This window comes from Hyla sarda, unplaced genomic scaffold (assembly GCF_029499605.1).
Source record: "Hyla sarda isolate aHylSar1 unplaced genomic scaffold, aHylSar1.hap1 scaffold_850, whole genome shotgun sequence".
In the NCBI taxonomy this organism is placed as follows: Eukaryota; Metazoa; Chordata; class Amphibia; order Anura; family Hylidae; genus Hyla; species Hyla sarda.
The window spans coordinates 89,538-104,288 of NW_026610878.1; the positions used below are offsets into that span (position 1 = coordinate 89,538).

Below are 14,751 nucleotides of genomic sequence, written 5' to 3' on the forward strand. Positions count from 1 at the left end.
GTTGGAGCGTCCAGGCACAGGACTTCTGCTGCTGCTGACTAAATGGCCTCCTTAATTGGATCATTTGAGTAGCCAGCACACCTGTGCAGGTAGGGCATGACATGATAGGCAGCTGCCTTGATAGCGGGTGGGTGCTGAATGTTCCTAATTGACAAAATAAGATTAATGCTTATGAAGAAATATAAAATCTCATCCCTTCCCCAATATCGCGCCACACCCCTACCCCTTAATTCCCTGGTTGAACTTGATGGACATATGTCTTTTTTCGACCGTACTAACTATGTAACTATGTAACATAACATGGGGGGGTCTCCTGGCTGTTCACACAGGTGTGTCATTGCTGTACATTGACCATGCATTGCTTCTGTGGTATTGCAAAGGCAAAGACAAATGCTTCCAGCCATCCATTGCACTAATGGATTGGTCATCAGCTGGCTGTCTATGTCCCGCATCAATATAGACCAAAGTACAGAGGGTTAGGCTATGCTATAGTGCACCTACCTGATGCATCAGAAGGTGCGAGGCCCTTGCTAAATTCTGTGCACAGACTTTGAGATCTATGCTTTAGACTGTATCTAAACCTGCTCCAACATGGACTGACATTCTGGCCTACTTTCAGCCGATGCGACTTGTCTGTCGCTGAACAGTCGCTTTTTATGTATTCAGCACCTATGTATAATGTTGTAAAAATGCTCTAGAAGCTAAAGTCGCAGAAATGTCACACATATTTGGCCTGCAACTTTCTGTGCGACAAATTCAGACAGGAAAAATCAGTATAAATCCTTAGAAAATTATCCCCCAGTGTCTCCATCTGCTGGCGGTATTGAATAAGCATTGCTGCACTGATGGGGTATGCATTAGACGAAAAAAAAGAAGAAAAAGAAGAATAATACGCCCAGAAAAGAGGCGAAAAGGAGAAAAACGTAAAAAAACGTGAAAAAAAAAGTAAGAGGAAGAGAAGGGAAAAAAAGGTGGAAATGGGTTTAAAAGTGATTTCGGCGGAGAAATATATATATATATATATATATATATATATATATATATATATATACGCGCACACACACACATATATATAAACGTATTCTCCGTTGAGATATTGCAGCCGCTGCTGTGTCCAGGCCCAGGAGCCTTAGCACTGTGCTGTGATGTCACTCAATACCACTGACATCACTAGGTGTAAACAACATCTCTCCTTTGCTGTGTATGTGACTATGGAGCTGTTTGGTGATGTCGTCTATTATGGCCTTCATAGAAGCAACAGGAGATTGTTGCATCCATCTAGAACCCTCAGAACTACAGTGCTATGATGTCACTCACTTCCACAGGCCTTGCAGAGTGTAAACAACAACAACCCAGCTTTGTCGTGTATGTAACCATAGGGATTGTGATGTCACCTAGAACCTTCACAGCAGCGACAGCTTTATGAGGAGCATCAGCACTGCTCTGCCTGAGCAGAACCATCACCGCCATAGGTTGTCAAATAACCCGGATTTAACCCACACAGGTAAGTCCAATGGGGTGCAGGCATGTCCTCTATGCTTACAGCTTCCCGTGGGTGTTGGTTTGATACCGTTTGGGGACAGCCAAGGAGGCATCTGCAGGCAACAAAGGTAGGTGTGTGCTTGTGTGTGTGTTTCCTATGCAGATCCTAAGCCCAGTGTCACATGCAAGTAGGAGGAGTAAGAAGGGTTCCTGGCAAATCCGGGTTATGGATTGCATTTAAAAAGGCCCCGTGGGAGTGCAATGGGCCCCTGTCTTGCTGCTTAGCAATAATGGTATGGGTTTAGGTTCTGCTGTGTGTACTGGTGGTTGACTGCCCCCCAGCCCAGAGTGTGCATGGAAAATTGTCTGGCAGCCTCCCTGACAGCAAGCAGTGATAGTGCCCATGAAGGGGACCTTGTTGGGCCCGCCCCTTTCACGGTTATCGCTTCTCGGCCTTTTGGCTAAGATCAAGTGTAGTATCTGTTCTTATCAGTTTAATATCTGATACGTCCCCTATCTGGGGACCATATATTAAATGGATTTTTGAGAACGGGGGCCGATTTCGAAGCTTGCTTCCGTCGCCCTATGCATTGACCCGATATGGCAGTATCTTCGGGTACAGTGCACCACCCCCTTACAGGGTTAAAAAGAAAGATTCCTACTTTCTCATTGCTACCTGCTTGCTGGCTAGCCAGCTAGCCAGCCCTGTGGGCCTTGCTGCTGCTGCTGCTGCTGCTGCAGCCAAAAAACAAAAGGTGGTGCTGCTGCTGCTTCTGCTGATTCTGCTTGTGTCTGGCCGCTGTTGGAGCGTCCAGGCACAGGACTTCTGCTGCTGCTGACTAAATGGCCTCCTTAATTGGATCATTTGAGTAGCCAGCACACCTGTGCAGGTAGGGCATGACATGATAGGCAGCTGCCTTGATAGCGGGTGGGTGCTGAATGTTCCTAATTGACAAAATAAGATTAATGCTTATGAAGAAATATAAAATCTCATCCCTTCCCCAATATCGCGCCACACCCCTACCCCTTAATTCCCTGGTTGAACTTGATGGACATATGTCTTTTTTCGACCGTACTAACTATGTAACTATGTAACATAACATGGGGGGGTCTCCTGGCTGTTCACACAGGTGTGTCATTGCTGTACATTGACCATGCATTGCTTCTGTGGTATTGCAAAGGCAAAGAACAAATGCTTCCAGCCATCCATTGCACTAATGGATTGGTCATCAGCTGGCTGTCTATGTCCCGCATCAATATAGACCAAAGTACAGAGGGTTAGGCTATGCTATAGTGCACCTACCTGATGCATCAGAAGGTGCGAGGGCCCTTGCTAAATTCTGTGCACAGACTTTGAGATCTATGCTTTAGACTGTATCTAAACCTGCTCCAACATGGACTGACATTCTGGCCTACTTTCAGCCGATGCGACTTGTCTGTCGCTGAACAGTCGCTTTTTATGTATTCAGCACCTATGTATAATGTTGTAAAAATGCTCTAGAAGCTAAAGTCGCAGAAATGTCACACATATTTGGCCTGCAACTTTCTGTGCGACAAATTCAGACAGGAAAAATCAGTATAAATCCTTAGAAAATTATCCCCCAGTGTCTCCATCTGCTGGCGGTATTGAATAAGCATTGCTGCACTGATGGGGTATGCATTAGACGAAAAAAAAGAAGAAAAAGAAGAATAATACGCCCAGAAAAGAGGCGAAAAGGAGAAAAACGTAAAAAAACGTGAAAAAAAAGTAAGAGGAAGAGAAGGGAAAAAAAGGTGGAAATGGGTTTAAAAGTGATTTCGGCGGAGAAATATATATATATATATATATATATATATATATATATATATATATATATATATATATATACGCGCACACACACACATATATATAAACGTATTCTCCGTTGAGATATTGCAGCCGCTGCTGTGTCCAGGCCCAGGAGCCTTAGCACTGTGCTGTGATGTCACTCAATACCACTGACATCACTAGGTGTAAACAACATCTCTCCTTTGCTGTGTATGTGACTATGGAGCTGTTTGGTGATGTCGTCTATTATGGCCTTCATAGAAGCAACAGGAGATTGTTGCATCCATCTAGAACCCTCAGAACTACAGTGCTATGATGTCACTCACTTCCACAGGCCTTGCAGAGTGTAAACAACAACAACCCAGCTTTGTCGTGTATGTAACCATAGGGATTGTGATGTCACCTAGAACCTTCACAGCAGCGACAGCTTTATGAGGAGCATCAGCACTGCTCTGCCTGAGCAGAACCATCACCGCCATAGGTTGTCAAATAACCCGGATTTAACCCACACAGGTAAGTCCAATGGGGTGCAGGCATGTCCTCTATGCTTACAGCTTCCCGTGGGTGTTGGTTTGATACCGTTTGGGGACAGCCAAGGAGGCATCTGCAGGCAACAAAGGTAGGTGTGTGCTTGTGTGTGTGTTTCCTATGCAGATCCTAAGCCCAGTGTCACATGCAAGTAGGAGGAGTAAGAAGGGTTCCTGGCAAATCCGGGTTATGGATTGCATTTAAAAAGGCCCCGTGGGAGTGCAATGGGCCCCTGTCTTGCTGCTTAGCAATAATGGTATGGGTTAGGTTCTGCTGTGTGTACTGGTGGTTGACTGCCCCCCAGCCCAGAGTGTGCATGGAAAATTGTCTGGCAGCCTCCCTGACAGCAAGCAGTGATAGTGCCCATGAAGGGGACCTTGTTGGGCCCGCCCCTTTCACGGTTATCACTTCTCGGCCTTTTGGCTAAGATCAAGTGTAGTATCTGTTCTTATCAGTTTAATATCTGATACGTCCCCTATCTGGGGACCATATATTAAATGGATTTTTGAGAACGGGGGCCGATTTCGAAGCTTGCTTCCGTCGCCCTATGCATTGACCCGATATGGCAGTATCTTCGGGTACAGTGCACCACCCCCTTACAGGGTTAAAAAGAAAGATTCCTACTTTCATTGCTACCTGCTTGCTGGCTAGCCAGCTAGCCAGCCCTGTGGGCCTTGCTGCTGCTGCTGCTGCTGCAGCCAAAAAACAAAAGGTGGTGCTGCTGCTGCTTCTGCTGCTTCTGCTTGTGTCTGGCCGCTGTTGGAGCGTCCAGGCACAGGACTTCTGCTGCTGCTGACTAAATGGCCTCCTTAATTGGATCATTTGAGTAGCCAGCACACCTGTGCAGGTAGGGCATGACATGATAGGCAGCTGCCTTGATAGCGGTGTGGGTGCTGAATGTTCCTAATTGACAAAATAAGATTAATGCTTATGAAGAAATATAAAATCTCATCCCTTCCCCAATATCGCGCCACACCCCTACCCCTTAATTCCCTGGTTGAACTTGATGGACATATGTCTTTTTTCGACCGTACTAACTATGTAACTATGTAACATAACATGGGGGGGGTCTCCTGGCTGTTCACACAGGTGTGTCATTGCTGTACATTGACCATGCATTGCTTCTGTGGTATTGCAAAGGCAAAGACAATGCTTCCAGCCATCCATTGCACTAATGGATTGGTCATCAGCTGGCTGTCTATGTCCCGCATCAATATAGACCAAAGTACAGAGGGTTAGGCTATGCTATAGTGCACCTACCTGATGCATCAGAAGGTGCGAGGCCCTTGCTAAATTCTGTGCACAGGACTTTGAGATCTATGCTTTAGACTGTATCTAAACCTGCTCCAACATGGACTGACATTCTGGCCTACTTTCAGCCGATGCGACTTGTCTGTCGCTGAACAGTCGCTTTTTATGTATTCAGCACCTATGTATAATGTTGTAAAAATGCTCTAGAAGCTAAAGTCGCAGAAATGTCACACATATTTGGCCTGCAACTTTCTGTGCGACAAATTCAGACAGGAAAAATCAGTATAAATCCTTAGAAAATTATCCCCCAGTGTCTCCATCTGCTGGCGGTATTGAATAAGCATTGCTGCACTGATGGGGTATGCATTAGACGAAAAAAAAGAAGAAAAAGAAGAATGATACGCCCAGAAAAGAGGCGAAAAGGAGAAAAACGTAAAAAAACGTTGAAAAAAAAGTAAGAGGAAGAGAAGGGAAAAAAAGGTGGAAATGGGTTTAAAAGTGATTTCGGCGGAGAAATATATATATATATATATATATATATATATATATATATATATACGCGCACACACACACATATATATAAACGTATTCTCCGTTGAGATATTGCAGCCGCTGCTGTGTCCAGGCCCAGGAGCCTTAGCACTGTGCTGTGATGTCACTCAATACCACTGACATCACTAGGTGTAAACAACATCTCTCCTTTGCTGTGTATGTGACTATGGAGCTGTTTGGTGATGTCGTCTATTATGGCCTTCATAGAAGCAACAGGAGATTGTTGCATCCATCTAGAACCCTCAGAACTACAGTGCTATGATGTCACTCACTTCCACAGGCCTTCGCAGAGTGTAAACAACAACAACCCAGCTTTGTCGTGTATGTAACCATAGGGATTGTGATGTCACCTAGAACCTTCACAGCAGCGACAGCTTTATGAGGAGCATCAGCACTGCTCTGCCTGAGCAGAACCATCACCGCCATAGGTTGTCAAATAACCCGGATTTAACCCACACAGGTAAGTCCAATGGGGTGCAGGCATGTCCTCTATGCTTACAGCTTCCCGTGAGGTGTTGGTTTGATACCGTTTGGGGACAGCCAAGGAGGCATCTGCCAGGCAACAAAGGTAGGTGTGTGCTTGTGTGTGTGTTTTCCTATGCAGATCCTAAGCCCAGTGTCACATGCAAGTAGGAGGAGTAAGAAGGGTTCCTGGCAAATCCGGGTTATGGATTGCATTTAAAAAGGCCCCGTGGGAGTGCAATGGGCCCCTGTCTTGCTGCTTAGCAATAATGGTATGGGTTTAGGTTCTGCTGTGTGTACTGGTGGTTGACTGCCCCCAGCCCAGAGTGTGCATGGAAAATTGTCTGGCAGCCTCCCTGACAGCAAGCAGTGATAGTGCCCATGAAGGGGGACCTTGTTGGGCCCGCCCCTTTCACGGTTATCGCTTCTCGGCCTTTTGCTAAGATCAAGTGTAGTATCTGTTCTTATCAGTTTAATATCTGATACGTCCCCTATCTGGGGACCATATATTAAATGGATTTTTGAGAACGGGGGCCGATTTCGAAGCTTGCTTCCGTCGCCCTATGCATTGACCCGATATGGCAGTATCTTCGGGTACAGTGCACCACCCCCTTACAGGGTTAAAAAGAAAGATTCCTACTTTCATTGCTACCTGCTTGCTGGCTAGCCAGCTAGCCAGCCCTGTGGGCCTTGCTGCTGCTGCTGCTGCTGCTGCAGCCAAAAAAACAAAAGGTGGTGCTGCTGCTGCTTCTGCTGCTTCTGCTTGTGTCTGGCCGCTGTTGGAGCGTCCAGGCACAGGACTTCTGCTGCTGCTGACTAAATGGCCTCCTTAATTGGATCATTTGAGTAGCCAGCACACCTGTGCAGGTAGGGCATGACATGATAGGCAGCTGCCTTGATAGCGGGTGGGTGCTGAATGTTCCTAATTGACAAAATAAGATTAATGCTTATGAAGAAATATAAAATCTCATCCCTTCCCCAATATCGCGCCACACCCCTACCCCTTAATTCCCTGGTTGAACTTGATGGACATATGTCTTTTTTCGACCGTACTAACTATGTAACTATGTAACATAACATGGGGGGGTCTCCTGGCTGTTCACACAGGTGTGTCATTGCTGTACATTGACCATGCATTGCTTCTGTGGTATTGCAAAGGCAAAGACAAATGCTTCCAGCCATCCATTGCACTAATGGATTGGTCATCAGCTGGCTGTCTATGTCCCGCATCAATATAGACCAAAGTACAGAGGGTTAGGCTATGCTATAGTGCACCTACCTGATGCATCAGAAGGTGCGAGGCCCTTGCTAAATTCTGTGCACAGACTTTGAGATCTATGCTTTAGACTGTATCTAAACCTGCTCCAACATGGACTGACATTCTGCCTACTTTCAGCCGATGCGACTTGTCTGTCGCTGAACAGTCGCTTTTTATGTATTCAGCACCTATGTATAATGTTGTAAAAATGCTCTAGAAGCTAAAGTCGCAGAAATGTCACACATATTTGGCCTGCAACTTTCTGTGCGACAAATTCAGACAGGAAAAATCAGTATAAATCCTTAGAAAATTATCCCCCAGTGTCTCCATCTGCTGGCGGTATTGAATAAGCATTGCTGCACTGATGGGGTATGCATTAGACGAAAAAAAAGAAGAAAAAGAAGAATAATACGCCCAGAAAAGAGGCGAAAAGGAGAAAAACGTAAAAAAACGTGAAAAAAAGTAAGAGGAAGAGAAGGGAAAAAAAGGTGGAAATGGGTTTAAAAGTGATTTCGGCGGAGAAATATATATATATATATATATATATATATATATATACGCGCACACACACACATATATATAAACGTATTCTCCGTTGAGATATTGCAGCCGCTGCTGTGTCCAGGCCCAGGAGCCTTAGCACTGTGCTGTGATGTCACTCAATACCACTGACATCACTAGGTGTAAACAACATCTCTCCTTTGCTGTGTATGTGACTATGGAGCTGTTTGGTGATGTCGTCTATTATGGCCTTCATAGAAGCAACAGGAGATTGTTGCATCCATCTAGAACCCTCAGAACTACAGTGCTATGATGTCACTCACTTCCACAGGCCTTGCAGAGTGTAAACAACAACAACCCAGCTTTGTCGTGTATGTAACCATAGGGATTGTGATGTCACCTAGAACCTTCACAGCAGCGACAGCTTTATGAGGAGCATCAGCACTGCTCTGCCTGAGCAGAACCATCACCGCCATAGGTTGTCAAATAACCCGGATTTAACCCACACAGGTAAGTCCAATGGGGTGCAGGCATGTCCTCTATGCTTACAGCTTCCCGTGGGTGTTGGTTTGATACCGTTTGGGGACAGCCAAGGAGGCATCTGCAGGCAACAAAGGTAGGTGTGTGCTTGTGTGTGTGTTTCCTATGCAGATCCTAAGCCCAGTGTCACATGCAAGTAGGAGGAGTAAGAAGGGTTCCTGGCAAATCCGGGTTATGGATTGCATTTAAAAAGGCCCCGTGGGAGTGCAATGGGCCCCTGTCTTGCTGCTTAGCAATAATGGTATGGGTTTAGGTTCTGCTGTGTGTACTGGTGGTTGACTGCCCCCCAGCCCAGAGTGTGCATGGAAAATTGTCTGGGCAGCCTCCCTGACAGCAAGCAGTGATAGTGCCCATGAAGGGGACCTTGTTGGGCCCGCCCCTTTCACGGTTATCGCTTCTCGCCTTTTGGCTAAGATCAAGTGTAGTATCTGTTCTTATCAGTTTAATATCTGATACGTCCCCTATCTGGGGACCATATATTAAATGGATTTTTGAGAACGGGGGCCGATTTCGAAGCTTGCTTCCGTCGCCCTATGCATTGACCCGATATGGCAGTATCTTCGGGGTACAGTGCACCACCCCCTTACAGGGTTAAAAGAAAGATTCCTACTTTCATTGCTACCTGCTTGCTGGCTAGCCAGCTAGCCAGCCCTGTGGGCCTTGCTGCTGCTGCTGCTGCTGCTGCAGCCAAAAAACAAAAGGTGGTGCTGCTGCTGCTTCTGCTGCTTCTGCTTGTGTCTGGCCGCTGTTGGAGCGTCCAGGCACAGGACTTCTGCTGCTGCTGACTAAATGGCCTCCTTAATTGGATCATTTGAGTAGCCAGCACACCTGTGCAGGTAGGGCATGACATGATAGGCAGCTGCCTTGATAGCGGGTGGGTGCTGAATGTTCCTAATTGACAAAATAAGATTAATGCTTATGAAGGAAATATAAAATCTCATCCCTTCCCCAATATCGCGCCACACCCCTACCCCTTAATTCCCTGGTTGAACTTGATGGACATATGTCTTTTTTCGACCGTACTAACTATGTAACTATGTAACATAACATGGGGGGGTCTCCTGGCTGTTCACACAGGTGTGTCATTGCTGTACATTGACCATGCATTGCTTCTGTGGTATTGCAAAGGCAAAGACAAATGCTTCCAGCCATCCATTGCACTAATGGATTGGTCATCAGCTGGCTGTCTATGTCCCGCATCAATATAGACCAAAGTACAGAGGGTTAGGCTATGCTATAGTGCACCTACCTGATGCATCAGAAGGTGCGAGGCCCTTGCTAAATTCTGTGCACAGACTTTGAGATCTATGCTTTTAGACTGTATCTAAACCTGCTCCAACATGGACTGACATTCTGGCCTACTTTCAGCCGATGCGACTTGTCTGTCGCTGAACAGTCGCTTTTTATGTATTCATGCACCTATGTATAATGTTGTAAAAATGCTCTAGAAGCTAAAGTCGCAGAAATGTCACACATATTTGGCCTGCAACTTTCTGTGCGACAAATTCAGACAGGAAAAATCAGTATAAATCCTTAGAAAATTATCCCCCAGTGTCTCCATCTGCTGGCGGTATTGAATAAGCATTGCTGCACTGATGGGGTATGCATTAGACGAAAAAAAAAGAAGAAAAAGAAGAATAATACGCCCAGAAAAGAGGCGAAAAGGAGAAAAACGTAAAAAAACGTGAAAAAAAAGTAAGAGGAAGAGAAGGGAAAAAAAGGTGGAAATGGGTTTAAAAGTGATTTCGGCGGAGAAATATATATATATATATATATATATATATATATATATATATATATACGCGCACACACACACATATATATAAACGTATTCTCCCGTTGAGATATTGCAGCCGCTGCTGTGTCCAGGCCCAGGAGCCTTAGCACTGTGCTGTGATGTCACTCAATACCACTGACATCACTAGGTGTAAACAACATCTCTCCTTTGCTGTGTATGTGACTATGGAGCTGTTTGGTGATGTCGTCTATTATGGCCTTCATAGAAGCAACAGGAGATTGTTGCATCCCATCTAGAACCCTCAGAACTACAGTGCTATGATGTCACTCACTTCCACAGGCCTTGCAGAGTGTAAACAACAACAACCCAGCTTTGTCGTGTATGTAACCATAGGGATTGTGATGTCACCTAGAACCTTCACAGCAGCGACAGCTTTATGAGGAGCATCAGCACTGCTCTGCACCATCACCGCCATAGGTTGTCAAATAACCCGGATTTAACCCACACAGGTAAGTCCAATGGGGTGCAGGCATGTCCTCTATGCTTACAGCTTCCCGTGGGTGTTGGTTTGATACCGTTTGGGGACAGCCAAGGAGGCATCTGCAGGCAACAAAGGTAGGTGTGTGCTTGTGTGTGTGTTTCCTATGCAGATCCTAAGCCCAGTGTCACATGCAAGTAGGAGGAGTAAGAAGGGTTCCTGGCAAATCCGGGTTATGGATTGCATTTAAAAAGGCCCCGTGGGAGTGCAATGGGCCCCTGTCTTGCTGCTTAGCAATAATGGTATGGGTTTAGGTTCTGCTGTGTGTACTGGTGGTTGACTGCCCCCCAGCCCAGAGTGTGCATGGAAAATTGTCTGGCAGCCTCCCTGACAGCAAGCAGTGATAGTGCCCATGAAGGGGACCTTGTTGGGCCCGCCCCTTTCACGGTTATCGCTTCTCGGCCTTTTGGCTAAGATCAAGTGTAGTATCTGTTCTTATCAGTTTAATATCTGATACGTCCCCTATCTGGGGACCATATATTAAATGGATTTTTGAGAACGGGGGCCGATTTCGAAGCTTGCTTCCGTCGCCCTATGCATTGACCCGATATGGCAGTATCTTCGGGTACAGTGCACCACCCCCTTACAGGGTTAAAAAGAAAGATTCCTACTTTCATTGCTACCTGCTTGCTGGCTAGCCAGCTAGCCAGCCCTGTGGGCCTTGCTGCTGCTGCTGCTGCTGCTGCAGCCAAAAAACAAAAGGTGGTGCTGCTGCTGCTTCTGCTGCTTCTGCTTGTGTCTGGCCGCTGTTGGAGCGTCCAGGCACAGGACTTCTGCTGCTGCTGACTAAATGGCCTCCTTAATTGGATCATTTGAGTAGCCAGCACACCTGTGCAGGTAGGGCATGACATGATAGGCAGCTGCCTTGATAGCGGGTGGGTGCTGAATGTTCCTAATTGACAAAATAAGATTAATGCTTATGAAGAAATATAAAATCTCATCCCTTCCCCAATATCGCGCCACACCCCTACCCCTTAATTCCCTGGTTGAACTTGATGGACATATGTCTTTTTTCGACCGTACTAACTATGTAACTATGTAACATAACATGGGGGGGTCTCCTGGCTGTTCACACAGGTGTGTCATTGCTGTACATTGACCATGCATTGCTTCTGTGGTATTGCAAAGGCAAAGACAAATGCTTCCAGCCATCCATTGCACTAATGGATTGGTCATCAGCTGGCTGTCTATGTCCCGCATCAATATAGACCAAAGTACAGAGGGTTAGGCTATGCTATAGTGCACCTACCTGATGCATCAGAAGGTGCGAGGCCCTTGCTAAATTCTGTGCACAGACTTTGAGATCTATGCTTTAGACTGTATCTAAACCTGCTCCAACATGGACTGACATTCTGGCCTACTTTCAGCCGATGCGACTTGTCTGTCGCTGAACAGTCGCTTTTTATGTATTCAGCACCTATGTATAATGTTGTAAAAATGCTCTAGAAGCTAAAGTCGCAGAAATGTCACACATATTTGGCCTGCAACTTTCTGTGCGACAAATTCAGACAGGAAAAATCAGTATAAATCCTTAGAAAATTATCCCCCAGTGTCTCCATCTGCTGGCGGTATTGAATAAGCATTGCTGCACTGATGGGGTATGCATTAGACGAAAAAAAAGAAGAAAAAGAAGAATAATACGCCCAGAAAAGAGGCGAAAAGGAGAAAAACGTAAAAAAACGTGAAAAAAAAGTAAGAGGAAGAGAAGGGAAAAAAAGGTGGAAATGGGTTTAAAAGTGATTTCGGCGGAGAAATATATATATATATATATATATATATATATATATATATATACGCGCACACACACACATATATATAAACGTATTCTCCGTTGAGATATTGCAGCCGCTGCTGTGTCCAGGCCCAGGAGCCTTAGCACTGTGCTGTGATGTCACTCAATACCACTGACATCACTAGGTGTAAACAACATCTCTCCTTTGCTGTGTATGTGACTATGGAGCTGTTTGGTGATGTCGTCTATTATGGCCTTCATAGAAGCAACAGGAGATTGTTGCATCCATCTAGAACCCTCAGAACTACAGTGCTATGATGTCACTCACTTCCACAGGCCTTGCAGAGTGTAAACAACAACAACCCAGCTTTGTCGTGTATGTAACCATAGGGATTGTGATGTCACCTAGAACCTTCACAGCAGCGACAGCTTTATGAGGAGCATCAGCACTGCTCTGCCTGAGCAGAACCATCACCGCCATAGGTTGTCAAATAACCCGGATTTAACCCACACAGGTAAGTCCAATGGGGTGCAGGCATGTCCTCTATGCTTACAGCTTCCCGTGGGTGTTGGTTTGATACCGTTTGGGGACAGCCAAGGAGGCATCTGCAGGCAACAAAGGTAGGTGTGTGCTTGTGTGTGTGTTTCCTATGCAGATCCTAAGCCCAGTGTCACATGCAAGTAGGAGGAGTAAGAAGGGTTCCTGGCAAATCCGGGTTATGGATTGCATTTAAAAAGGCCCCGTGGGAGTGCAATGGGCCCCTGTCTTGCTGCTTAGCAATAATGGTATGGGTTTAGGTTCTGCTGTGTGTACTGGTGGTTGACTGCCCCCCAGCCCAGAGTGTGCATGGAAAATTGTCTGGCAGCCTCCCTGACAGCAAGCAGTGATAGTGCCCATGAAGGGGACCTTGTTGGGCCCGCCCCTTTCACGGTTATCGCTTCTCGGCCTTTTGGCTAAGATCAAGTGTAGTAATACAGGAGATCTGGTCAGAAGGTACTCGGGTACCCCTCTCCTCGGCCTTGTGGGATCGCCCAGGTTTATTGCCTGGGCTTCACCCACTTGTTGCTATTGGGGAGAGGGCCTAGTCCCAGGGTAACGAGTAGCGATCGCCTCTCAAGACCTTCGGGTGGAGAGAGGTTAGAACCATGGATGATGATCCGGATCCAGGTTCTGTGCCGGCATACGCAAGGATCAAAAACACCGTGAGAGTCATTCTCACGGATGATACCAAAAGGGCGGACGATTTGAAATTCGTAGTAGAGGACGTGCTCGGAGGAGTTTTCGGAATACAGAAGGGCGAGATATTGGCAATCCAGGACTACCCGAAGCGTAAAATTTTTGATGTGACGTTCACACAAAATGGCATCCACAGAGATTTTGTTACCAGAGCTGCTGCGAGTAAAGACAAAAAGCTTCAGGGTGTCCGGATTATTGAGCACGTTCTAGACGATATTAAGCTGGTGGTAGTAAAGATGTATTCCCCTTTCGCCAACCTACACGATGTTGAGTTGTTTTTACAAGTCTATTTTAGTAAGGTTGAGTGCAGAGGAAAAATCATGAACAGCTGTGGCATCTGGACATCTAAGTGGAGATTTCAGGTTACATGCAAAAAAGATGACAGATTGCCAGGGGGAATACAACTACCACCAGCTCGTTTTAAAATAAATAATATGTGTGGCGACCTCTTTTATGCGGGGATGCCAAGCTACTGCAGGAAGTGTCACAGATATGGACACACAAAAGAAAACTGTGACATGCAAAAAATGTGGTAGCACACAGCACGAGACAGAGAAATGCACAAGAGGAGGGAGGTGCAATTTCTGTCAACAATTCGGTCACCTTTTCTCCTCTTGTCCCCACAGACATAGGACGGAGCAGCAGTGGCAACCCTGGAGGCAGCAAGGACAGCAACCGGGACACCAGCCGAGGCAAGCAGAGCCAGTGATTACCCCCCCACAAGAGGTAAGCGGTGAGATGGAGAAGGAGAAAGACCCCCCTCAGGCAAAAGGAGGGGACCCTAAAGAGCAGAGGATGGCCAAAAAACGTGCAAGTGGTGAAAAAACTGGCCCCCAGGAGCATGCTGGGTTAAGAGAGGAGCGGACGGCGGCCGAATCCGCTCCTCAGCAACCTCTGGCTCAGGGTCCCCCTGAGAGCGATGATCCGGGTGGAGAGGTGAAGGTTAAAAGGCGGAGGGGCTCCAGAAGACTCTATTCGGAGGCGGTCCAGGGGGAGCCGATGGAAGTACCTGCGGATGCAGGGAACCCAAGTGACGTTCCTCCACAGGTCCCCATAGGGGATACCCCCCCTCCTCCCTGCCAGGAGGAGGTTTCAGGGGTGACCGTCTCTGAGGTACCAGAGACG

General features: G+C 46.5%; 5 non-coding genes and 1 pseudogene across 5 annotated transcripts; all 6 read left to right on the forward strand.

The window, feature by feature from the left end:
- The first annotated feature begins 1,923 nt into the window (after window positions 1-1,923).
- Window positions 1,924-2,114, forward strand: LOC130347779 (U2 spliceosomal RNA). The gene has a single exon (XR_008885650.1). It is a non-coding gene; the product is annotated as a U2 spliceosomal RNA (small nuclear RNA).
- A 2,106-nt stretch (window positions 2,115-4,220) lies between these two features.
- On the forward strand, window positions 4,221-4,411 carry LOC130347733 (U2 spliceosomal RNA). The gene has a single exon (XR_008885609.1). It is a non-coding gene; the product is annotated as a U2 spliceosomal RNA (small nuclear RNA).
- A 2,091-nt stretch (window positions 4,412-6,502) lies between these two features.
- On the forward strand, window positions 6,503-6,692 carry LOC130347735 (U2 spliceosomal RNA). The gene has a single exon (XR_008885611.1). It is a non-coding gene; the product is annotated as a U2 spliceosomal RNA (small nuclear RNA).
- A 2,079-nt stretch (window positions 6,693-8,771) lies between these two features.
- LOC130347736 (U2 spliceosomal RNA) lies at window positions 8,772-8,962 on the forward strand. Its single transcript, XR_008885612.1, has one exon. It is a non-coding gene; the product is annotated as a U2 spliceosomal RNA (small nuclear RNA).
- A 2,085-nt stretch (window positions 8,963-11,047) lies between these two features.
- Window positions 11,048-11,238, forward strand: LOC130347780 (U2 spliceosomal RNA). Its single transcript, XR_008885651.1, has one exon. It is a non-coding gene; the product is annotated as a U2 spliceosomal RNA (small nuclear RNA).
- Window positions 11,239-13,323: 2,085 nt separating this feature from the next.
- Window positions 13,324-13,456, forward strand: LOC130347739 (U2 spliceosomal RNA; annotated as a pseudogene).
- Window positions 13,457-14,751: the final 1,295 nt, after the last annotated feature.